Below are 23,060 nucleotides of genomic sequence, written 5' to 3'. Positions count from 1 at the left end.
CCCACAGCTCAGTGGAGCCCTTAATGATTACGTCAAGTGGCAAGCCATTTATTAGTCTCCTTAGCAGCCAAAAAAAATAAGGCCTGAGAAGCCGGCGAGCACCCTGGGGGGGGGACTGTGGTTTTATTTTTTACGGCTGCTTCAAGCCTCAGACACTGACAGGGATGTGGAGGTGGGCGAGGCTTGGAGGCAAAGACAGGTGTGGCAGGAGTTCTGGGCTCGAAGCCCGTGTCCGCAGGGGGACCGTGGGCACAGAGTGGCCCGTCCGTGGTCACACAGCTGGCGCTAGGCTGGGTCTTCCCACAGGGCAATGTTGCCTCTCCCTTTGCGTCCTTATGAGCAGCGTTTTACCGTAAATTGGCGTCGGACCCTCCGCGGGAGTTTGGTCAGTAGAAATTAGGAGAAGGCACAAGCGGAGAAAAACAGGGCGCTCCAGAGCGAGTGAGAATTGCAGGGCTCGCGTCCCCCCCCCCCCGCATTTAACTCCCTGAAGCCTCGGTTTTCTCATCTGGAAAATGGACACGGTCAGGGTCCCTTTATGGACGCGCGATCTCTGCGGTCACATGGGTCCGCACCAGCTTCAACGTTTCTCTGTTGCCGTCTCAAAATTCTTCCTAATTTTATCTTCTGAACCTGTGTTTGGTAAATGAGGGCCGGCGGGGCAATGGAGTGCGGCGTGTGGGCGAGCAGACAGGACAGGCAGAAGGAGAGAGCAAGCTTTATATCTTAGTACCTTTATGGGCACTATTTCTGCGGTTTTGAACACGGAGCCCCGTGGCTTCATCGTGTACTGAGCCCCTAGCTTGGCACCTAGAGGGCCTCCCCGCTCCGGCAAGGGCTCCGTCGTCTCCCCTTTCCCTCCACTCTTCCCCCTTCCATCAGAACCCCGGGGGTGTTGCCCCGGATGACGCCCTCCCCTCTCCTCCTCCTGCTCTCTCCTCTTCCCTGCCCCCCCCCACGCCCCTCACAGCAGCCAGTCAAACCGCGGGACCCCTTCCATGGTTGCCCCAGCCCCCACACTGAGCCAGGACACCCCACTCTGGGCCCCAGATGTTCCCTCTCCCACCTCCGACTAACGGTGCTCAAGTTCCAGACGTTCTGTATTCTCGATCGCCTCTTAACAGCTCCCGTTTATTGAGCACCTACTGTGCCCCAGGCCCCCGTGCGGAGCCTCCTCTGTGGGCCATCTCCCTGCCATCTTCCCAGGCGTCCCATGTCATAAGCGCTCTGAGTATCTTCAGCTCACAGGTGAAGAAACAGAGGCACAGAGCCCTCCGTTCACCTGCTCAGAGTTACATAGTAAGCGGCAGAGCTTAGATTTGAGCCTCACAGACCAGCTCCGGCACCAGCACCCTTAACCATCCCAGGACTTCTCCATTCTCTTGCACAAGCCAACGCTTCCTCCAGGAACACCCTTCTTGAAGGACTTCATCTGCCCTTAGCACTCCAAAAATATTTGCCAAGTCGATGAGCGAGTGCATAATTTCATTCATTGCTGGCTGTGCGGCTTTGGGTAGATCACTCCCCCTCTCTGGGCTTCCATTTCCTCTTGCGTCCAAAGGGAGTGAGCTCAGCCCCACTCCAAAGACTGGCTCGGATTTACTGGGATTGGCTGAAGAGGCTGGGAGGGAGCAAGACAGAGGTAGCTGCCCCCTGGGGCCAAGATTATATCTGGGCCATGACTAAGCATGCTTAACCCTGTCCCATCTGTCCGTCCAAGTCTGTCACCATGGGGAGGGGTGTGGAGCCATGTCTCCGAGCTCCAGCCCACTAACACCTCCTCCCAAAAGGGGAGAGCTGGCCGCTGGGGCTACCTACTTCATCATTCCACTGTCCCCCCCCCCCCCCACCTCCCAGGATCACAGCCCCTCCAGGGTCCACACCCTTCCTTCCTGGGCAGGAAGAGCCAGGAGGAGCCCAGGGCTGATCCAAGCTCCCCGTGCTGTGACCTTGAGAAAATCCTTTGTGCAGCCATCAAGCAGATATCCATTGTCCCACTAATCCTGCTAACCGGTGCCAGGCTCTGGGCCGACTCTGGGCCTATTTCTCCTTGAACTTTCCCCGCAACCCCGTGACTTGTGTCCCTCCCGTTAGATCCATTTCACGGAGACGGAAACCAACACACCGAGAAGGTCGAGACCAGCCGGGGATCACACAGAGGCTGGCTTGAGGCACTGGGCTTTGCCGCCCACCTTGGGCCGGCACTGGGGGGCACTGGCGGCCAAGGGTAAATCCAGAGCCCACCCTCAAGAGGCTGCCGTGAGCAAGTACACGCATGTAAGTGACCCCTGTCACTCCTCACCCTCACCGAGGCATAAGACCCCTCCCAGAGCCCAGCCGCTCGCAGAAAGAGACAGACAGGTGCCCATCTCCCTGCTCAACCAACGTCAGCAGACATTTGACTTCATCCCCCACCACCCGCCCCCCCCCCCCCCCCCCGGCAAGGTCAAGCTGCATGACCTTAGGGAAGTCTTTTTACCTCTCCGGACTGCCTTTTTCTCATTCATCAGTAGACCTGGCCCAACGAGTCAACCACGCAGCTTGTTTGGCTGGAGCCTCGAAACCATACGTAGAGGTTGGAAGCGGAGTCCCATTACCCAGATGTGGAAACTGAGTCTCAGAGAAAAGGAAGCTACCCATCTAAAGTCAGAAAGTGCATTAAGAGCATAGCAGAGGATATGGGTGTCCACAGGGCACGGGTGCTGCCTGCCCAGACCTGACATGGGACCGCCAGAAGGGAGGGACTGTAACCCTTTCCTGGCCATGCTCCTCCCTCTCTCCGTCCTCCCCCTCCCCCTCCTGAGGCCTCCAAACAAAGATGCCTTTATCCAGACCTTAGCCACATTCCTCAGTGACACATGAGGACAAAGGCAGGGGGCCACCGGCAGCGACAGGAAAGCCCTGCCGCTCCAAACCAGTTTACTGCCTTCCCACGCTCTGCCCCCACCCGCGGGGGCCTCCCCGGGGCCTCCAGCCCAGCCCAGGGGAGCTCTGGGAGGAGGCTTGTCAACCCTGCCTCTCTTGCCCCTTTGCAGCTGAGCTCGTTGGCTGGTTGAGGAGGCCGGGCTCAGGCAGCCTGAGGCCTCAGGCAAGTCTCTGCCTCTCCCGGCCTCAGTTTCCTTGTCTGTAAAATGGGAATGGATGGCTGGGAGGGCTCAGTGAGCTAACACATCTGGGGAAGATGATTCTTGCTGCTGTCCTCAAGTTGCTTCTGGTTCCTTAGAGTGCCATTCTCAGAACTTTACACATGCTGTTCATTCCCCTGGCCCAAAACGCTTCCACCCCTCATCTCCTCCCCATTAACTCCTGCAGGGTTTTTATTAAACACCCCCTCCTCCAGGCTGCCCGCCCTGATAGCCAACACCCCCAGGCTGATTTAGGAGCCTCGCGTGGGCTCCCACATGCCCTGTGAGTCCCCGTCACAGCTCCCAACAGCCTGAATCATCACTGCCTCTTGACCTGCTGTTCCCTCCACCAGGCTGGGTCTCTTAAGGGCAAATCCACAGCTGTGCTTGCGGAGAAAGGGGATGGATGGATGGATGGATGGATGAAGTAACAGATGAGTGCAAGGCCCTGCTTCCCAGACCTGCTAAACCCAGAAATGGAGGAGGGAAAAGCCCAGGAGATCCCTAGGAGGGGAGGGGAGGGCAGGGTCAGGCATGCCTCCAGCCCAACAGCTAGAACTGGCCCCCTAACCCCATTCCATCCTCATTTTTGCCTCACCAAAAGTGAGGAGGCCAGGCTACAGGGTTTCCGTGAAAAGAAGAAATACAGGAACCTCCTCCTCTCCCACCCCGCCCCTGCACAGCTCTCCCAAGAGAAAGAGCCCCCTTCTGAAAGCCAAAGCCCTCCAACCAAATCTGTACAATTTAGTGCCCAGATATTGCTAATGAGGCACTTACCCCATTGCCATGTTCACTCCCAGAGCACCTACTATGTACCAGACAAGACAGAAAGTTCCACTGTCCCCAGGAACTCACAACCCGGACCCAGAGTCTGAGAGCGACTTTGAGATGATCTGGCCAGACCAGAGAGGGGCAGATATTTGCCTAAGATCACACAGCAGAGTACAGCAAAGTGAGAATCAGGACCTGAGGTTCTAGACTCCTGGCCCAAGACACTCCCTTCTTTTCCAGTGCAGGTCAGGGTGGGACGGGAGGCCATGTGGCAGAGACCAAGAGAAGTGGGGATTGGGGGAGAGGGAGAAAGGAAGAGGTTCTGAGTGCCCAGTGTGTGCCAGGCCGGTGCGGGGCATTTCTCTCTCATCCAGGATGTCAGGAACCCTCCCAGCCTCCCTTCCCTGCCATGGGGCAGATAAGGAAACTGAGGCACAGGAGGGAGGGGTGAGACTGAGATTCAAGCCCCAGTCTGTTGAGTTGCAGAGGCTGGTCTTTTAACAACAAAAGTGGCCCGTGGATTCTTTCCTAGAGACCAGAAAGTACCGGAACAGCAAGAGCCTGGCTCAGGTGCTTAATAAACACCTTCCCTGGTTAAGGGAAGGGAGAAATAGCGACTCAAGGGCCACCCCCGTGTGTGTCCACATGGGACAGATGCCCAGGTGAGTGCAGGAAGCACGGGGGTCCTCCCCAGGCTCACCGAGTGACCGCACACGGCCACTGCCCACCCCAGCCCCAGCCCCAGACAGTCTCCAGCCTGGCTCCAGCTTGGATGGGCGGCCCCCAGGAGGCCGGTGGCCATTCAGCTGGACATAAAGGCTGCGTCTAAAAACAAACAAACGACTTCCGGGGCAGAGGGCAGGGAAGTGGTTCCAGGAGGGTGTTTGGGCAGCACGTCGGCCATTCAATCAGACCCGCTGGGCTGGGAGGGGAACGGCAGAGAATCAATCATGGGCCGTGTGTGTTTGCAGAAGGACGTGTGTGGCTGTGACAGCAGCGGGAGCCCCAGGGGAGGCCCCCCGGGGACACGTGTCCACCACCTGGGCTCCCACGCCCGCTGAGCCCCAGCGGGAACAGCTGCTAACCTGCAGATTCCCAGGCCCTGGGCCACAACCCCGCGGCCCGATGGCGAACGCTGGGGTCCCGGGACGCTATGGTTTCTTTGAGGGTCCCCCAGACACTTCTGGTGAGCAACCAGGCCCGGGGACCCCCGCGCTGCCCACCCAGCCCCAGGCGAGGTCCTCAGGGTAGAATATGAGGGGTGGGAGGTTAGCGGGCAAAGGCAGGAGCCATCCACGGGAGGGATGGGGGCGGGGGGCGCTTTGCAGTCAGAAGACCTCAGTCTGTGTGTGTTTCTACAATAGCCGGCTCTAACCAAGGGGGCGGGTTTTGCCCAGCTCCAAACTCAGTCCGCTGGCTTCTCTCTGCCCCGACTCCGAGCCTGCCTCTAACACAAAGTAGGTGCTCAGTTAACGCTTGTGAAATGAGTGGACGAAACGTGCCTCGGTTTTGCTCTTCTTCTTCTGTCTTTCAGTCTCTTCTCTGTCTCTGTTCCCCTCTCTCTCTACCTCACTCTCTGCCTCAAGCACAGCCTCTAGTAGTTGCTCAGTGAATATTCACTGAATGCAAGTCTGTGCGGCGCTCTTTCTCAGCTCCCCCACCCCCCCCTCCCCCGCCCCGGCCCACCTGCGGTACCTGGAAGCATCCAGTCTCCAGCCAGGTTCGGGACACTCTACAAGTTCAGGAAGGAATGTCGAGGCTAAGGAGAGAGCCAGCCTGCTGGAGAAGCTGCACCCTCACCCCACCCTCAAGCCATAAGCGCCTTGCCGGCACCCCGGGGTTCCACCTTGCAGAGTGTGGTCGCCCGTCTTTATTCCAGACAATCCCTCCTCCCCGGACCTGGTGATCACAGCCCTCTTCCGCAGCCCCAGCCCCTGCCTCTGTCCAACGCCTGCAAAAAGAAAACCATGGGGCAATCTACTCAAGGCACAGATGGAGAAGATAAAGCAGGGAAGCCAGGACTACCCAGGGTCACCCAGAAAGTCGATGGCAGCCCCTAGGATCTGGAGGTTGGGGTGTTCTTATCTCCCAAAGGGCCACTTAGAACCCCAGACTGGCAGAGGGCACCCGTTTTGTCCCAGTCTACCGCCCCACCATTTATAGATGAGGACGCCGAGGCCCCGAAAGGTTAGGTGACCTGCCTGGGACCGCGTTAGGACCACAGTGCAGGCTTCGTGACACAACACTGATGTCCCAGCTGGAGCAGGAGATGTTGGGGTTATAGGTGAAGAACAACCGGTCGATCAAGAGTTAAGTCCTTAACACACTGGCCTCGCATCAGAACTTAGTTACAATGAGTCAAGGTCAACTTAACTAAACACGTCCCTCCCCCGCCCCAACGGGAGGCTAGATGAGCAAATCCCCCGGCCCCCAGGATTTGAAGGGTGCCTGCCCCAAGCCGAGCCCTCACTTCTGGTCCCACGCGTCTGCCTGGGTGTGAACACCTACCTACTGCGGCTCGCTGTGTGACCCCTACACACAAACCTCTGCTTCGTCTGGAGCCTGACAGGAGAAATAGTGATCTGTCCCAACGCGGGTGGAAAAACTGGCCATACCGGATTTATGGAGAGATAGCAGTTGGCCCCCACATGACAGCTTCCCAAGGAATTTTCCAGGGCGTGTTGGCTGTTTGTGATGTTCCCCTTACACACCGTCCTCCGCGTGAGATGCAATCCCATGGGCTCTCTGGCAATTAAAAAAGAAACAAGAGACCTGGCACTTTTCTCCCATCTCTACCATAGTATAACCTACACGCACAAAGAAGCACACGTTGTAAGGTCTACAGCTCAACAAAGGTTCACCGAGTAGATGTACCTGTATAACCGGCACCCAGAATTCCCCTCTCCTACCCCCTCCTAATCACTTCCCCCCCGCCCCCGGAGCTGGGGAGAACGGATATCCTGACCTACCTCACCATAGATCCCGTTCACCTACTTCTGTATGCTCTCTGCTGTAATGAGCTGCTTTCCGGGTACATGACATCCCACAGCGTAACCGTTTTACTCTTGATGATGTATCAATTAGCTATTGCTGGGTAACAAAGCTCCCCAAAGCTGAGTGCCTTAAAACAACAGCCATTTACTTAGCACGTGCGTCGGCTGGTAGATTTGGACGGGCGTCATCTAGGAGGTTCTTCTGGGCGGGGCTGAGCTGGGCTGATGCCGGCTGGGCTCGCTCGCGTGTCTGCATCCGTGTGGCTGGGGCTGGCTGGTCGAGGAAGACGCCAGCTGGGGAAGCTCACCCATCCTCCAGCCGGGCAGCCGGGACTTCTCACATGGTGACTGCGGAGTTCCCGGAGAGCAAAGGGGAGCGTGCAACACCTCTCGAAGTCTTGGAACCAGCACGCATCACTTCTGCCGTGTCCTATTGGCCACAACAAGCTGCAAGACCAGGCCAGGTTCCAGGGGAAAGGAAATTGACTCTGCTTCTTCATGGGATGGACTGCAAAGGATTGTGGCTGGTTTTGCAATTTACTGAGACAGGCATTTGGTAGTTTCCAGTTACAGCCCAGATGAATAATTCTGCTGTGAACATTCTAGTGCATGTCTTCCGATGATCACAGGACTTGTTTCTGCTGGGGATGTTCCCAGGAGTGGAGTCGCTGGGTTATAAAGAATGCCTTCATTCAGCCTACATAGACCCCATAGGGGCCAAACTGTTTGTCAGGCTAAGCAGAAGCTTCTAGGAGATTTGTTATCTTAAGGAAATCCCCCAAAGGGGGAATGTGCACATTCTGAAGCCCCGCCCACCTCCAGACAAGCTCCTCCTTCATACAGGAACTGCCCAGTCACCCTCTGTGGTTGATCAAAGCGTGCCCCCCCCCCCCCCGCAGAGACGCCTGCGTGCCTCAGTCGGTTAAGCATCCGACTCCTGACCTCGGCCCACGGTTCGTGAGTTCAAGCCCCGCATCGGGCTCTGCACTGATAGCTCAGAGCCCGCTTGGGATTCTGTCTCCCTCTCTCTCGGCCGCTCCCTTGCTTGCTCTCTATCTCTCTCTTTAAAAAATAAATAAATAAAAATAAGTAAACTTTAAAAACCAAAGAGTGTCCCCCCCCACCTCAAAATTCATATCCACTGAGAACCTAGGCATGTGACCCTCTGGAAACAGGGTCCCCGCAGATGCCCCCAAGTTACGATGAGCTCATGCGGGTTAGAGTAAGCCCTTATTTAGTGGCCGGTGTCTTTAGAAGAGAATGGAGGGGAGATTTGGGTGCAGAGGCAGAGACATGCCAGGGGAAGGCCTGCCTCGTAACGACAGGGGCAAGTTTGGAGGGATGTATCCACGAGCCAAAGACCCCCAAGAATTTCTGGCAACCACCAGAAGCCGGGAGAAGCAAGGAAGGATTCTCCCCTAGAGCCCTCAGAAGGAGCAGAGCCCCGTGGGCACTCGATTCCAGACTTCTGGCCTCCGGAACCGCGAGAGAATAAATCTCGGTTGCTTTATGCCCCCTAGTTTGTGGGACCTGTCTGTTACAGCAGCCCAGAGAAACCAGTATGCCCTCTTACCGTCTCCCCGCTCTGTGTCGTGGTCCAGAGCGGGAGCCGAGGACAAGCTCCTCTTTGCCCTTGGTACTTGACCTCTTCATGCTGTTTGGTCCCCGGGGTCACACGGGGAAGCACGTTGCTCAGAAGATTTATCCCAAAGCACGCACGGGGCACAGGCCCCGCGCAAGCACTGGCCGCAGGTTTGCCGTGATTTACTCTGACGCAGGGGGCCCCAGCCAACGAGCCTCTCTCATATATCAAAAAGGAAATCCTGAAGACATCCCTGTAAACGCAGCAGGGAGGAGAACCTGCCGCCGTAAACTTCCACGACATGGTGGCGTCTCTGGGCCATCTGCTGCTCTCCCCCATCCAGATGCGCTCAGCGGCTCTCTCCCACCTCATGGCTCACTTCTGCGACTCGGGGCACACCCCCGACACCCCCCTTCTCCCATCTTCTTGCTGCAGCATCGGCGGGCAGGGCCGTCTACGGGAGGGGCGCGCTCAGGGAACGGAGGGGGTCTGCATTACAGAACAGAGCCGGGTTCAAACCTCGGCTGAGCCACTGCTGTGCCTGGGCTCCCTCCACGCTGTCTGTCTCTGAGTTTCAACTGCCTTGTCTGTAAAATTAGAGAGCTTCCCCGGTGCGCAGGGCCGAAGGGAAACTTGAGTGAGAAAGCATCCTGCCCGACTCAATACACGCTAATTTCTCCTCTCGCTCCCTTCCGCTCTCTGGTGTGATCAGAGCTCCTGGTCATGAGTGACAGCAGCCCAACTCACAGTAGCTCAAGCCACAGCCATTTGTTTTCTCACAGACCTGAAAAGTTCGCTTCAGGTATGGCTGGATCCAGGGGCTCAGCACACAGTTGGGACCTCCCCACATAGTTGGCACTCCCCCTGAGCCAAATCCGTATCCCACCAACTCCCCCCCAGTGAGAAGACCCCACCCCACCCCTCCTCATCTGGGTCTTTCTGCCCTCCAATCGGCTGAAATAACCTTCCTCCATAGTGCCCTCCTTGGTTCATCCAAATGAGAATGGTTCCCATTTTTCCTTCCTTCTCCATGCTTTAGGCAACCTGGCTTTGCAAATTAATATTACGGCATATAAGATCTCTTCTCCTAAAAGACCATGAGTTGTTGGCCAGCGAGGGCCTATTTTATTCTCCTGTGTGTCCCCAATGCCTGGCACATAGCAGCTGCCCCGCTCCCATAAGACAGAAGGGGGTGACGCCTCTATTTACTCCCAGAGGCACTGAGTGGAGGCGAAAGCCCCCAGAAGGCACTTTCAGGAAGGGCACTGAACCATCAGAACTATACAGAGATGCAAAGGCCTGCCTTGTTAGATGGTGAGCTCCCTGTCACTGGAGGCAGACAAGCAAAGGCAGCTTGGCAGGGAGACCCTTGCGAGAGGATTCAAGCAGCAGACAGGCGGTCGGTGACCTAGAATCTGAGCACCAGGAGAATTGGGTGGCGTCTATTTTTTTGCTCATCATTTTATGGTCGGGGTTTGACGCAACGCTTGGCTTGTAAGGGAACTTTTATTTATTTATTTTTTTTTAACTCTTTTAATTAACAAAATCCTTAATGCTTATTTATTTTTGAGAGAGAGAGAGAGAGAGAGAGACCATGAGCAGGGAAGGGGCAGAGAGAGAGAGGGAACAGAGAGAGCCCGATGCGGGGCTCGAGCTCAAGAACCATGAGATCACGACCCGAGCCAAAGTCAGCGCTTAACCGACTGAGCCACCCGGGCGCTCCTTGTAAGAGCATTTAAAATACTCCTGGGTGGCATCTGAATTTCTTTCTGTGCTCTCTGGCTTCTGCCGATCTGGCTCCCACCTTCCCCTCCAAACTATCTCCTCCCCATTCTCACTTCCCTCCATCCAGCTTCCTTTCTCTCCCCGCACAGGGCTTTCCTCATGCTGCTTTCGCTGCCCAGAATGCCCTTCCTGCAGATCTTGGCATGGCCAGCCTCCAGATCTCAGGACAGATGCTATAGTCCCTTCCCAAGGAAGCTTGCCCTAACTACCTCGTTAAAGAACTGCTCTCCTCTCTCCGCGCCTCTCTGCACCATTTTCCTGTTCTATTTTTATCTGTTGTACTTGCCACCGTCTGTAATAATCGTATTGCTTTGTCCCCTGTCTCTCCAAGTCGAATGCAAGCTTGTTCCCTGCTACATCTCAGAGCTTGGCCCGGGGCCTGGCGCACCGTAGATACTCAGTAAGTGTTTGCAGACTGAGGTGTGTGTTTTAGGATAACATTAGATGCTAGAACAGGCAAGCCCCCAATTCAGCGGCTTGACACAATGATGGTGTTCTCAGTGGGTAGACAGCCCTCCAAGGACCCAGGCTCCTTCCATTTTCTGCCTCTCTCCTCCCCTAGGATCCCAGAGACTCTCACATTCAGCTGGTAGATGGAAAAAGGGAGAGAGCAAGAGATTTGGGGGTTGGGGGGAGGGGTTGTGAGCCAGGCCTAAACGTGGCTTATGTGGCTGCTGCCCACATTCTGTTAGTCAGGATTCAGTCACATGGGCGCACTGAAGAGCCAAGGAGGCTGGAAATACGGTCTATTTGCCTTGGAAGGAAGGGAAATGGGTTGGATGAGCAGGTGGCGGTCTCAGCCACAGGGGTGAATGAATGAATGAATGAATGAATGAAAACAACGACTTTTTGGGGCACCTGCGCGGCTCAGTCAGCTCGTCTTCAGCTCAGGTCATGATCTCACGGTTCGTGAGTTCGAGCCCTGCGTCGGGCTCTGTGCTGACGGCTCAGAGCCTAGAGCCTGCTTCGGATTCTGTGTCTCCCTCTCGCACTTTCTGCCCCTCCCCCACTTGTGCTCTGTCTCTCTCTCTCTCTCTGTTTCTCAAAAATAAACATTAAAAAAAAGAAGAAAGAATAAAACGATCTTTTACGTATCTCGCAATTCAAGATCCCTTATAAGAGTCCGAGTCCTGCTGGCCAGTCGCTACCTGTCCCGTTATAACCGCACGGCTGGAATGATGGACATTCATGCCGGGGCCCAAATGCGTAGCCCAAGGAACAGACAGCCAGAGCAGGGAGGGTGCTGGATCCAGGTTTCAGCAACCCAGAGATCTGGGCTTTGCTGAGAGGTGCCTGCACGGAGCAACCCTCACCCCTGCAGGGCAAGGGAGACTTGAGTCTGGCTCCGCCTGGGATACAGCCCACCTCGCCTCGCCTCGCCTCGCCTCGCCCGGGGGGAATAGGAGGGCAGCTCTCCAGGGAGTTTAGCTTACCTCCATAGGCATAAGGAAATATTTGCTGAGTGCCTTTCTCGGGCTGCTTCCTTTCTCCCGGGGTTAGTAACTGGGAAGTGCTCAGGGCGCGCCTAGCATACCGTAAGCGCTAAGTAAGTGCTCGCTAGCATTACCCTTTTCATCCTTCCCAGGGACTCCATGCATTCACCCAATATCCGGTTCCCGTCCCTGCCCTTCGCTGAGTTCTTGGAAACTGGCAGTGAGCAAGAAGGATGGAGCTGGAGAATTTCAATAGACATCAATTGGGCCCCGACATCACTCAGGAATGGCACCAACGGAAGGAAACCCGCCTGGAGGAAGGTGTCAGGACTACCAGGGTGCCCCGAGAGACTTGACCCAGCCCGTGGAGCCGAGAGGTCAGGTCTGGATCACCCTCTCTGACCCCGCACGCGCGCGCACCCTCAGTTTGCGCTGGGGGCACCTGCAGTGGGGACATTCCCCCGGACAGGCCCTTCTCCTGGTGGGTGCCCAGAGCCGGCCCGACCCCAGGAGATCCGGCCCATGCCAGCGCTCACGGCCCTGTCGTTCCCCCCCAACCCGATGCTGCAGCAGCCTCCCTGAGACGGGGGACCCCCCCCCAAATGGGGAGAGCCCAACGCGGAGGAGGGTCAGTGGCTGCGGGTGACAGCCGGCCTCCACGCTTCCCGTCTCTGGATCGCAAGGTAGAATTGTCCGCCGGAGAAAATGTCCAACGGCCGCCCTCCCCCAGATCTTTCACCCCGATCAGCCGTTATTGGATCGAAAGTCAGCCGGCCGTATGTTCAGCTGTGAAGGCAAAGAGTCAGCTAAGTGGACGGGTACAAAATTCTGGAAAAAAGGCTATCAATGACTTGGTGTAAACACAGCCTACTTGAGGATTTAATAATACAGTTTAGCTTTCTGGGGATAACATCCTCACCTCTTTATATCATAAGAGCTTATTGCTTGATAGTCACACATTGGGATTTCATATCACGCACGCAAGTAAGGCGTGAATCTGGGGGGCTGGAGGGAGCGGGGTCCTCAGCACGGGCCGCCCCCACAGCTTGCCCCAGAGACCCCGCGGGTCTGGGACGAGCCGGCGTTGGGACAAGGGCCTGGCCACCAGCCCCAGGAAAAGCACCCCCAGGGAAAAGGTCGCCAGATCTGGAGGTCCCGAGCCCCCCATCACCACCAGCCATAGGAACAAAAGCCAGCCAACCTCTCCCTCCTGTCTGCACCCAGCCCCAGGAGCCGAGGGATGGGGGAAGGGGGCTGCAGGGGGAGGGCAGGAAGGGGGGGGGAGAGTGGCAGGGGCCCGTTGCGCCTTCCTCAGGAGGCCAAGGGCACCCGGGACGTGGAAATTAAAAAGGAGGAGGGGAGGCCCAGCATATTAACTTCTTTAATCTTTCATTTCTGACACAGATTGTGGTCCCTCATTTCAAAGAATTTCAAGCTAATGTCTGGAGGGCAGAAAAATCTATTTCCCAATACGTGGCTCCAGCTTTTTCACCAATCGACTGCCCTTCCTGGTACAATCAGCCAAGCATTGATTTTTCTCTTTTTCTTTTTTTTTCTTTCTTTCTCTCTCTCTCTCTCTCTCTCTCTCTCTCTTTTAATGCTAGAGCATCATCCAAAAATCTATCAATACAAACAACATCTTTGGAGAAAACACCAAGCTGCTTCTTAATTAACCCCGAAGCTGCTGGCCTGAGTTTGTGGGGCCATTTCTGGGAGCCTCAACCTGGGGACACATTTGTGTCCCTTCTCAGAGCGTTAGTCTCTCTCCGGAATCTCCAGTATCCCTGTGTTGGAACAAACCCTGTAGCACTGGGACCACATGAGGCTATTTAAACGTAAAGTAATTGTCATTAGCTAAAATTAAAAATTGGGTTCCTCTGTCAAACAAGCCACACTTCAAGCGCTCAATAAGCCACGTGCGGCCCGTGGCTACCATATCGGGTAGCAGAGGCCTAGCGCATTCTGTCAGCAAAGAAAGTTCTGCTTTAGAAAAAAGGAAGCAGCAGCCAGGGACAGGATGTAAACAAATGTGTGAGGGGCGCCTGGGTGGCGCAGTCGGTTAAGCGTCCGACTTCAGCCAGGTCCCGATCTCGCGGTCCGGGAGTTCGAGCCCCGCGTCAGGCTCTGGGCTGATGGCTCGGAGCCTGGAGCCTGTTTCCAATTCTGTGTCTCCCTCTCTCTCTGCCCCTCCCCCGTTCATGCTCTGTCTCTCTCTGTCCCAAAAATAAATAAACGTTGAAAAAAAAAATTTTTTTTAAAAAAAAAAACAAAAAACAAATGTGTGTTCCACTAAAACCTGATTTACAGAAACAGGCATCGGGTCGAATTTGGCCCACAGGCCATAATCCAACTGTTGCTTGAGTGGCTTCATCAGAAAACATAAGGGTCTCAGAAGGTTGGAAGTATCAGTGTCGGGGGCGCCTGGGTGGCTCAGGCAGCGAAGCTTCCGACTTTGGCTCAGGTCGTGATCTCGTGGTCCGTGAGTTCGAACCCCACGTCGGGCTCTGTGCTGACAGCTCGGAGCCTGGAGGCTGCTTCGGATTCTCTCTCTCTCTCTCTCTCTCTCTCTGCCCCTCCTTGGCTCGCAGTCTGTCTCTTTCTCAAAAATAGATAAATACTAAAAAACAAAGAAGAAATATTCGTGGTAGAACTCTAGAAAGGGCACGTACAGGTGTAAGGGCTGGAAACATTTCGTATCTTGGTTCGGGGGATGGTTCTACGGGGTAACGTGATATTTGTGCATTTTAGCGCCTACAAATTGTCTCTCAATTTTCAAAAAATCTTTAGAATGTGAGACTGTCCTAGGGAGATAGAATGTCTTGGAACGTCAGAATCCTTTAGGATTCCTGAGCAGTCTTATCGCATGGGACCCCACTGGGGTTTCGGAGGCCTCCCAGCTGGGGAAGATGCCTGGGGGCCTCCCGTGCGCAACCCCCTTCACCAGACCTGTAGTATTCGGAAGGGTTCTGGGGGCTGAGAAAAAAATTTAACAACGAGAGCGTCTGAAAGGTCCAATCTGCGTGTTTGTGGCTTTTAAGGACGTGAGAATCCTTGAGAGAAGCCGATACGGGGCAGGACTTGGAACGGAACCCTGGCGGGCGAGGGGGTGGGGTGCGGGGGGGTGGGGTGGGACTGGGGCTGAGCCTGGAAGTTTCTGAGGCTCTAATTCCCACTTTGGCCGGGGCTCCTCCCATCTTCTATAGTTTGCACGTTGGGTTTCCGAGTAAGAACTCACCTGTGGAAACACTCCAGCTCAAACCGCTGCCTCTTGGCGCTGGAGTGTTTTAGCCCAAAGCGAGCGGCAGAGCGGAGAGGCAAAGGCACACGCTCTAGGGCCAGAAGGCGAGGTGCAGATCCTCGTGTTAGCTGTGTGACTCTGGGGAAGTCGCTTCCCCGCTCTGTGCCTCAGTTTCCCTCTTGGTTAAACATGGGGTGAAGGATGGGACCCCATTTGCAGGTTGTTGGGAAAATAACATACATTCGTGCTTGAAAAGCACTTTAAAGCAATGAGTGCTCAGCATCTGGTGTTGGTTAAAGAACAAGGACTTTGGAGTCGGCCTATGACCACCCCTTCATTCATTCCTCCAACGGTCTTTACAGATGGCGACACCAGGCTTTGGGAAAGGGGGCAGACTGGCTAAGGCACCTCTCTTTCCTTACCCCCCCAGGTCCTACCCCATTGCTTGTATTCCAGCCGCCCCACCTCCAGGTCCCCGCAGCCTGCCCCCGCGTTAGGATACCCAGGGCTCAGTCTTGAGGAGCTATCAGTGTACGATGTCCCCGGAGTGAGCTGGGCAGAGAGAGGCTGTCCCAGAGCTGGCCCTGGCTGCCCTCGGCATCCCATCCCAATGGCCCAGACTCCCACCCGCAGGATCCTGCCCCCTGTCACCCCACAGCTGAAGGAGGCTCCACTCTGGGCCCACGGGTAGCCCGATGCACCTGCCCATCATCCATCCTGGTGGCCTCTTTCCCAGAGGAGCCCTCAGTCCCAGTGACTCACTTGACAGCTATTTATAGGACTACTACGTGACAGTCTGGGTTGCTGAAGGCAGAGGGGGGGAAGAGAAACGCGGTCCACTCTTATGGACTTCATGTCTGGTTAGATGCTCAATAACTAAGTAAAGACCATTTCACTTGGCGATCAGTTAAGGAAAAAATAACTGGACAGATTGGGAGGAGGTGTTGTCAGGGAGGGCTCCCTGGAGGAGGTGGCAAGCACCCAGAAACCCTACGGAGAGGAAAGAGCCAGACACAATGCAGGTCTGGGCAGGGGGCATTCCAGGCAGAGGGAAAAGCCCGCGAGAGCAGACAGTGCCCCACAGCCCTCTGCGTGCCTGTCTCCTGCCCGCTCTGTCATTCAATGACAGCGCCTGGTGCGAGGGTCTGGGTTCAAATCCTGTTTCAATCCATTCTCAGCGGAGTGATCTCAGGCAAGGCCCCTCCTGGGCCTCAATTTCCTCACTGAAAACTGGAGAGGCTCACGCACCTGCCGGGGGCTTACAGTGAGGGTCAAAGCGGGGGTGTAAAGGGCTTAGCGCGATGCCCGCCTCGTAGTGAGTACTCCGCCAACATTAAGCCAAGACAGAAAATCCATCACCCCTGACGCCAGACAAGGCCTAATTATAGACGCCCAAAAGGTCTCTTTTCAGCTCCTTGTGACTCGGGACAAGGGCCAAGGAAGCTCGGGCTACCCAAGCGAGGAAGGTTCTCCCTGCGGTCATGTGGTCTCTGCCAGCTGGCTGGCCCACTCCCCCTCTGCCGCTGGCCCTGTGGCACCTGGCCGAGCCAGACCGTGCAGCAGGCCGCACAGGGGGCAAGGGACAGGGACCCTGGCTGGCCTGACCGATGAGGAGCGGCAGGGGGGCACCTCGTTCTCCCCATCTGCCGAGGGGAAATACCCATGCAACTTGCTCCCTGGGGCTCTGTGAGGATTCAGAGAAGGGCCTGGTACTTAGGCGGGGCCCTGTTTCACCTCCCCAGTCTACAAGGACACGCGTAAATGTGAAATTAGTTGTAATGTAGGCAGATGTTCCCAGAGGCTTTCTTTTCTTTTCTTCAGCAAATAGATGCAGAGCCCCTTGATGTGTCTGGCTCTGTGTTAAGTGTTAGGTATACAAAAATGCCCATGACGGCCACCCAAGGGCTTACAGGGCCAATGAAGAGGGTCATTGAGGTGGCCGGGGCATGTTTAACCGGCTCAAAGAACAAACTAGCAGTTCTAGAAAGAACAGCCGCTCCTCTTTATTCTTCCACTGGCTTGTTTATTCAGCTCTGTAGGGCACCAGGCCTTGTCCAGCATGTCTTGGTGTCTGAAATCTGCTGGGCAGGAGGTGGGGGGACCTGATCTCCACCCCCGAATGTGGGACCCTCTGCCTTGACCTTGGCCTCCAAGATGACTGTACTTAGCTCAAGATCTGAGTTCAAGTCCTGGGCCTGCCCCTGCCCTGCTGGGCAAGTATGTTGCCCTGCTGTGCCTTAGTGTCTTCCTCTATGACACGGGTGATGGTAACAATGACAAGGCTCCATCAGGGCTCTTTCGCGGGGTGTTGGCACACAGGTCATCTGTGTCTGTCTGGAGGAGGATGATGATTCCAGCACCAGTACGAGCCTGGGCTCACCATTGGATGATTTGGGACAGGATTTTCCTACTCCGGGGCCATTTCCAGGCCATTCTCCGGAAATGAGAGTTCTGAGCTAAGTAGAGGTGACTACCCTAGATTCTTCCTTTCTTCCCGTTACCATAGAATTGTCGCCGGGAAGAGGTTGATCAGGCGAAGACTACATTTCCCAGCACCCCTGGCATCCGGGTCGGGTCACGTGACTCGCTCTGGCCCATGCACTATGGGAGGAAGCGGTGTGCATCACTTCAGGACCCGTATGGTTAACAAGTGCCTGTATTTACTCATCCCTTGTTTCCCCATCTGCCAGCCGAACGGACGGGACGCCCAGCCACATGCTGAAGAAGGTAGGACCACAGACGGAAGGAAGGAGCCTAGGTACCAGAATCACTGCATAGAGGGGGGCCACCCAACCGGGAATGCCAGCAGCGGTGTGATGTAATGAGAAATAAAGTTTTATTGTGCCAGACCACAGAAGCCCCCATTTTCAATGTCAATGCAGCCAGCATCTCCTTAATGACTACATATATACAAATGTCGTATATGCATCATCTGCTTTAACACTCAGCAAACTTCTAGAACCAATAACGCAAGCCGCTCATTTTGGGGGGAGGGGGGGTCATCTCTGCACCCAGTGTGCGGCTCGAACCCACGGCCCGGTCCCCAAGAGTCGGGTGTCCTACCGACAGAGCCAGCCAGGCTCCCCGCAAGCCACTAATTTTTTTGAGCATTTAGTTGGGGCCAAGCACTATTTCCTCCTTTATCTTAACCACAATTCTATTAAGTTATAAGCTAGGCTCATAGGATTATTGGTATTCCCACATTATAGATGAGGGAACTGAGACTCAAAAACGTTCAAAGAGCTGCCCAGAGTCATCAGCAGGGAAGTGCAAGTAGCCAGGTGAGAAGCCGGAGTCCACATCCGAAACCGCTGTGCTCCCTGGCCTTCCAGAACCCACACAGGTGGGTGTGACAAGCCCAGATTTACAAGCGAGGACGCAGAGGTTCACGGGAGGCCCCTAACTTGGCCGCAGTCACAGAACTAAGTGGCAGAGGCTGGCTTAGAACCCAGAGCTGTCCAGCTTCCCTCCTAGTGTGTTTGCCTCATCCACACGGCCGCCTCAGCTGCTGCCTCTTCCACAGGCGTTAAAGCCCTGGCCCTGTTTCCATCCACCGGTGTTACGGTGCCATGGCTAACGGCGACCCTGGCATCCACAGAGCCTGTTACGATGCTAAATAAATTTTTCTCTTGGCGGCCTTGGCGCTTATTAAGCACCTGGGAGGCTGTGAGTGCCTCATGCTGTCCAAAACACTCTTAATTACTGTCTAATCAAGATATCTTTCACCGCAGAAAAAAATCAGACAGGAGAGAGGGGGAAGGGTTCCGTGCGCGCAACTTTCACGGCCAGCGTTGGGCATCGCCTCCCAGCATTGGCATCCCCTGAGTCTCGGTCAGCGAAGGGGGGCAGAGAAATGAGGAGGGAGGGAAACCGTCTCTGAAAAAGGCTTTAACTTTCACCCAGCCTTCCCGCTCCGTGGACTTGATCAGGAGGTCAACGGGAACAAGCGAATGGTGAAGACGGAAGGGCGAGAATACTACTCGTGATTCGGCTCAGTGTTGTCAAAGCGAAATATTGGAAACATCTAAAATGTTCGGCGTCAGGGCCCTGTGTTAAATAAACAGGTGCATAGGTGTAAGGGAGTACTATGCAGTCGTTAAAAAGAACGCCCTGGAGCCATTTGGGCTGCCACAGAACAATCCAGAAGAAAAAGCTGCCTGCGGGACAATGCGCCTCCTGTTCTCCCATTCCAAAACAAAAGGACGGTTACCGTCACCGCCAGCATGTTTTGAGAGCGTAAAATACTCTATTTCGGGGGATCCCATTCATGGCCTCACTCAACCCCTGCCAGAATCCTATGATGTAAGAGCTGTTACCTTATAGAGGAGGAAACAGAAGCTCAGAGAAGTTCAGCAACGCGTGGCCCAGGGTCACGTCCTTAGTGAGGGGCGGGGCTGGGATTCACACCCGGGAAGTCGGAAAGCCACCGCTAACCATGAAGGTACACAGCCTCCCCAGACACAAAGGAGCATCGTGGCTGACAGGAGATTTCCATTTCTTCGAAATGGGGAGACTGGGAGGTGCAGGGCGTGCGGGAGGTTGCTGGAAATCAAGGGGATCAAGTGTTAACAGCCATGTAGAGGCGGGAAGCAAAGCCTATAGCTTTCAAAACATAAACTATTGGGAGCAAGACCTCCTACCTAAAACCAGGGCCCCCAAAGGGCAAGAGACTTGATGAAATAATGGAAGTAGGGGAAAAAAAACCGCACACACAAGTGAAGGGCAGAAACATGGATTTTTGGGGCGCCTGAGTGGCTCAGTCAGTTAAGCATCAGACTTCGGCTCAGGTCATGATCTCGCGGTTTGTGAGTTCGAGCCCCATGTCGGGCTCTGTGCTGACAGCTCAGAGCCTGGAGCCTGCTTTGGATTCTGGGTCTCCCTCTCTCTCTGTTCCTCCCCCACTCGCTCTCTGTCTCTCTCTAAATAAATAAAGAAACATTTTTTTTTAATTTTTTAAAGAAAAGAAAAGAAACACAGAGTTTTGTCTGGCTTGGCTTAGACTCGGTGAGGACAAAAAATTTCCCTTAAGAATTTGTCACCGTGGGCCTACAATGACACCACTTTGGAGTTTAAAGCTGTATCCCCCACATGGAAAGGAAGCTCCAAACTGAGACCAGGAAGGATGATGTCGTGGCGAACCAGGCAGAAGCAAATGCTAAATCTTTCTGGAAGGTACCAGACACACCCGCAAGCATAGCATCCAGGATTCCCGTAAATACTGGTCACGCCAAAGATGAGTTTGCAACCCCAGATTAACAAACCACTACACAAATGTCTGGCAAGACACCAGAGGAACAGATTTCCCTTGAAGAGTTAGCCGTGAAGGGATAGTGTGGGGCAAGACTGTGGCTTTTTACTTAATACACATTGGAGGCAGGTTGAATTTCTTAGAAGGAGCTCACACTGCTTTCTTCTTTCTGCTTTAAAATATGAGATATTTGGGGCGTCTGGGTGGCTCGGTCGGTTGAGTGTCCAACTCTTGATTCTGGCTCAGGTCCTGATCTCACGGTTCGTGAGATCGAGCCCCACGTCAGGCTCTGCGCGGACAGCAAGGAACCTGCTTGGAATTCTCTCTCTCTCTCCCGGGCTCTCCCCTGCTCGCTCTCTCTCTCTCTCTCTCTCAAAATAAAGGAACATTTTTAAATAAATAAATAAAATACAAGATATTTAAGCTGCACAGAAATACAAGAAGGGAGGGACTTGGAGGGAGACAGGAGGAAGATGGGAAAAAAGAGAGGGAAAAAAGCTTTTGTGGCCCCACTCCCCCCACCTCCAAGATTGTTCCCCCACCCCACCCCTCCCCCCCAGCTCTGGTCACGGTCACTGGCCTTGGTAATGCTTCCTAGGACCGAGTTGGGATCCTTCCCATTTTCCAAGGATGTTCTCATATGTAGTGATCGGCTACTTCATGTGAAATCCATCACTGGGGTCTGTGGCCCTAAATTGCCTCCCCCAGAATCCCTTTAATTTTGCTCCTGGCATCAGTCGATTACCAATCTCCTTGTCTCTACCCCTCAAAGATCCCTCAAGCCCCACCCCCTTCCTCCTTCCCCAGCCCCTCCTCCGTCCCCAACACACTTCATGCCTTGCTCTGAGAGCATATTTTCTCAGCTCTTCTGCCCACCATCCTCCAGCCCATCCACCAACCAGCAGCCAGAGTCTTCTTCCCAGCACGCAAATCGGATTCCTCCCCCTCCTGAAACGTCCCAGTGGGTTCCCTGTCGCTCAGAATAAACTACAAGTTCCTGGGTGACCTGGTCCCCACTGGCCCGGCCCCTGCGATCACCCACTGTGTCCCTCCTGTCCGCCTTCTTCTACTCACCCTATTCCACTCACACTGGCCTCGTGCCAGGCCTATGACCACACAGCCCAGGCCGCCTGCACAGGGGCACAACCCATTGCCTGGTCACATGTCCCCGCGCAGGGAAACCTCTTTCCGGTCTTCAGATTCAGGCTAAACACCTTTGCCTTCAGGAAGTCTCCCTGCGCCCGCCTAGAGCAGAGACTGTGGGTATCTGTGGTAATGATCCGCGCCCCCCCCCCAAGGATGCCCAAACCCTCACTCCAGACCCTGTGAATATGTGACCTTACCTGGCAATAGAGAGTTTGCAGGTGTGATTCTGCTAAAGATCCTGAGATGGGAAGATTATCTTGGATTATCAGCGTGGGTCCGATGCCATCGTGAAGGTCCTCGTTAAGAAAGGGGGGGGGGGCGCCTGGGTGGCTCAGTCGGTTAAGCGGTCGACTTCGGCTCAGGTCACGATCTCGCGGTTTGTGAGTTCAAGCCCCGTGTCGGGCTCTGTGCTGACAGCTCGGAGCCTGGAGCCTGCTTCCGATTCTGTCTCCCTCTCTCTCTGCCCCTCCCCCGTTCATGCTCTGTCTCTCTCTGTCTCAAAAACAAATAAACGTTAAAAAAAATTGGGGCACCTGGGTGGCCCAGTCGGTTAGGCGTCCGACTTCAGCTCAGATCATGATCTCGCGGTTCGTGAGTTCGAGCCCCGCGTCCGGCTCTGTGCTGACAGCTCAGAGCCCAGAGCCTGCTTCGGGTTCTGCGTCTCCCCCTCTCTCGGCCCCTCCCCCACTCGCGGTCTGTCTCTCTCAAAAATAAATAAACGTTAAAACAATTAAAAAGAAGAAAGCAGTTTATCTTTTCCAGACACATCTCAAGCAGGACCTCTTTAGGTCTTCCTTTCTTGCCTTTTCGTAGACAACGCATTGGAGCCCCTTGGCCCACTTCCTCTGACACTTACTAATTTGGGTGCCTTGGCTCTCAAACGGGTTCCTTGGCAGGAACCCTGCCGGTTCCTCTCCATTCCCTAATGTCTGGCACACAGTAAGCGCCCAATGCTTGCTCACTTGTACAGCCTCCCCTCCTTGGCTGCAAGCCTGAGAGGCCTGGGAGCTCCTCCCACACCCTTGTCCCATGATGGGTCCCAGGCCCAGCAGCTGGCCACAGCTGGAATCTGAACATGCTAAGAAGATTCCAGGAAGCCTCTAGAAGGAGAGAAAAAGAGATGGGGAGGCGGAGCCAAGGGGCTGGGGCAGCAGGACAGGGCAACCCCTTCCTCCCCCAGCCCCATATCCCAGGCCCTAAGTCAGAATGAGGCACCCTCGCTCTGTGCCCCATCGGCATGGATGGTCCTGGAAAGAAGCTTCTCCATCCTGCTCGCAAGCTCCCCCTGGGTGGCGTTTGGAGGGCTCCAGGGAGGGGGGTTATGAAGACACCCTTCTCCAAATCGCTGAACAAATAGATGAAGACAGGGACACTGAGTTCTGGATCCAGGGCCAGACTTGCCCCAGAAGGTCCACGCAGACAACCAGAGTGGTTCGACTGGAAGAAATGAACGAACACACTGCACACCCCCCCCCCCCGCCCCCCCAGCCATGCATCCTGGGCAGGGCCTGGCCCGACTTGTCTCGGCCCTCCGGCAGGGCGGCTGCGACAGGTCAAGACGTGTGGTTAAAGCACTCCCTGGGACCTGCAAAAATGCACTCATCCCCTCGGTATACGTCGGATGAACACCTACTGCGTGCCAGGCACCGTGCTAGGCTCTGAGGATCCGGCATAAAATGAAATGGGCAGAAAGAGTAAGGAGGGTGTCGGGACCCCTGGGTGGTTCAGTCCATTGAGCG

At 55.1% G+C, this 23,060-nt stretch overlaps 2 long non-coding RNA genes across 2 annotated transcripts; one reads left to right on the top strand and one right to left on the bottom strand.

Annotated features, from left to right (window-relative positions):
- Positions 1-5,580: 5,580 nt before the first annotated feature.
- Positions 5,581-7,719, bottom strand: LOC147575419 (uncharacterized). Its single transcript, XR_015242709.1, has 3 exons — positions 7,039-7,719; positions 6,405-6,641; positions 5,581-5,847 (listed from the first exon to the last, which is right to left on the bottom strand). It is a non-coding gene; the product is annotated as an uncharacterized LOC147575419 (long non-coding RNA).
- Positions 7,720-17,183: 9,464 nt separating this feature from the next.
- LOC147575418 (uncharacterized) lies at positions 17,184-19,005 on the top strand. The gene is made up of 3 exons (XR_015242373.1): positions 17,184-17,654; positions 18,137-18,270; positions 18,831-19,005. It is a non-coding gene; the product is annotated as an uncharacterized LOC147575418 (long non-coding RNA).
- The last annotated feature ends 4,055 nt before the right edge of the window (positions 19,006-23,060 follow it).

Source organism: Puma concolor, chromosome D3 (genome assembly GCF_028749965.1).
Source record: "Puma concolor isolate L17-30 chromosome D3, mPumCon1.1.hap2, whole genome shotgun sequence".
NCBI classification, from domain to species: Eukaryota; Metazoa; Chordata; class Mammalia; order Carnivora; family Felidae; genus Puma; species Puma concolor.
This window is presented reverse-complemented; position numbering and strand designations above follow the sequence as displayed.